The 2653-nt window shown below is 40.2% G+C and overlaps 1 non-coding gene across 1 annotated transcript; it reads right to left on the bottom strand.

Moving 5' to 3' along the window:
* Nucleotides 1-2293: 2293 nt before the first annotated feature.
* Nucleotides 2294-2395, bottom strand: LOC113938796. Its single transcript, XR_003525001.1, has one exon. It is a non-coding gene; the product is annotated as a U6 spliceosomal RNA (small nuclear RNA).
* Between the last annotated feature and the right edge of the window lie 258 nt (nucleotides 2396-2653).

Below are 2653 nucleotides of genomic sequence, written 5' to 3'. Positions count from 1 at the left end.
GGCACAAATGTACAATATACAAGAAATGAGATCAATAAAAAAATCTGCAAATACGCATCTGTCCCTATTGCTTATAATGGGGATTATGAAGAAGAAGAATAATGACCCATGGGTGAATAAATATGAATATATTCTACAATATAGAATACATAAAGACTCCTGAAGTCGTTTCTGCTTATGATAAAGGTTCTCTTTTCCACTTGGAAAAAAAAAAAAGAAAGAAAAGAGAAAAGGGTCTGATACTTCAGCTTACTTGGCATTCATGCGATGATTTGTTTAGTTGTTGGTTTGTTGGTGGCTTTCACTTGTGCTATAAGTGATATTTAATCCATTAGGTCACCTCAACGCAATGAAAAAGTAATTGTTTTAGGACTTAGAGCTCACAGAGATATCTACATTGCAATTTCTTAATGTACATGGCATGGTGTGTTATTTTTGAAAACGGATAGGTAAAAAGTTCATGTATATTTTGCATGTATGTTTGTGGACAGAGAGAAAATAGAAATCTCCAGAGTCTAGATTCACATTCTGAGGAATTTACTTAGATTTTCTTATTATAACTGTGATTTCACACCAGTTTTTAGAAGCATATTGTCACATGTAGATCTGAATTTACTTTTACAAAGAGCTGAAGAATGCTCTGAGAAATTTATGGCAGGTCTGAGACTAGTTAAGCTTCTCAGAGTCGCACATGTCATGTTGTCTTTATCAGATCATTGACTCTATGAAAAAGAAACATGCTCCCTCGTCTCAGTATTTCTCTCTCTGGTTTGTATTAGTGTGGAACTGAATGGAATTAAATATGTGTGAAGAGTTTCTATACCTAGACTACATAATTGGGTCTGCAAAACGGCTCCTCGAAACCATACAGAATCCAAACCATCCACTAAAACGTGGGGACCAACCTTACAGGATGGTTGAGAGGAATCTCTGAGACCATATAAAGTGCTCTCTCGATGCTTCAACACGGGGATCTGGTCACCTGCTCAGTCTGCCATCCCTACCCACCCCCTCTCCCAGTAAATCAACAGACCTCTGTGATACTGCTTAGAAAGGTCCTTCAAATGTATCCTCTTCTGTTCTGCTCCATAAAAACTTTTCTAATTAGCCATCACTTGTCATCTGAAATATGAAAACCAGCCCCGCCTGGCCTTCTACTTCAGGCTTGCTTCATTCCAATAGAATCTCCCTTCCTCAGCCAGGCCTGACTTCTCAAAACCAAAGTGAACATAATCGTCTCCTGTTTAAAACTCTTTGGTGCTACCCCAAAGTCCCAAGATAAAAGCAACTTCCTTCATATGGCTTACAAAGTCACCCATGACCTGAGGAGCTGAAATCTACAGTTGGGACCCACATGCGAATTGTCCATGAACACTGTTCATTAATATGCTAAAGAACCTGTTACTTATTAACTCTGACGGATACCTTGTTAAGCACCTTACATGTATCTTTTCATATAATTCTTCTAGTGCCCCATATGATGGGTACCTTCCACCTGGTGGAGTCTCGCAGATGAAAAGCCTTGCCCCACAGAGGAAAAATGAAAACAACAACAACCAGGACTTTTAACCCCAGTCTGTCAAAAGTTCAAAGTCTCATCCATTGCGGTACACTCCTTCCTAAAGTCCTGCCTGCCTCCTGTTGTGAAAGATATTCTGCTTTATGAGTGTGGTCAATTCATTTCTAAATTCTGTACCATCTCTGACCTCAAGGACACTGTGTCTGAGCCAGGATTTGAGCACAGAAGCCTCCTATCTGCTGTGTGGCTCTGAGGAGATGCCAGTGTGGCCTCTGATCCCAGGCTGCCGGTGGGGCCCGGGCAGGAGCCCCGCGGAGGTGCCCCAACCCCTGCCCCTCTGGCCCTTGCCAATGGGATCGGTCCTTAAGTACCTCACCATTAAAGACAGCTCCCCAGTATTTCAACTGTAATTATCGTAATGATAATAAAGCCGGTCACCATATGCCACACATCAGGATCATAGTAACACAAGTATCAGTGTTTTCCAAACTTCAGCATTTCCCACAAGACCTCAATAAGGAGGTGAACTTTCTCTTCATACCCCTGTATCAGGGTATGATAGATTCACCTTTTCATTTAAATGTAGGAATTAGAAGGGAAGTCTTTCTCTTTTCTTTTCTTTTTTCCTTTCTTTTCTTTTCTTTCTTTTCTTTTTTCTTTTCTTTTCTTTTCTTTTCTTTTCTTTTCTTTTCTTTTCTTTTCTTTTCTCTTCTTCTTCTTCTTCTTCTTCTTCTTCTTCTTCTTCTTCTTCTTCTTCTTCTTCTTCTTCTTCTTCTTCATATGAAATGCTTCATGTATTTGAGTGTCATCCTTGTGCAGGGGCCAATTTCCTCTGTATCGTTACGGTTCTAGTATACGTGCTGCCGAAGCGAGCACTAAAAAGGAAATCTTTAATGAGGAAATCAGTATCATTTGTCCTAAGTGCAAGTGGAAGAAATGCAGGCACAGTCGAACAGATGCTGGAAATTTCTAAAAAGTTCGTCCGTGCGCCACCTACAGTCACTGGTTCTACCAAAACGTTGTAGATACGGGACCTGTTCTGAGGAAATCTAGATAACCTGATTGCTGGTTTTTACAATCCTGCAAGATTCCACCCATTGTCTCCATTTTACAGATCATAGATTAAGAGAATCC

This window comes from Zalophus californianus, chromosome 8, assembly GCF_009762305.2.
Source record: "Zalophus californianus isolate mZalCal1 chromosome 8, mZalCal1.pri.v2, whole genome shotgun sequence".
Lineage (NCBI taxonomy): Eukaryota > Metazoa > Chordata > Mammalia > Carnivora > Otariidae > Zalophus > Zalophus californianus.
This window is presented reverse-complemented; position numbering and strand designations above follow the sequence as displayed.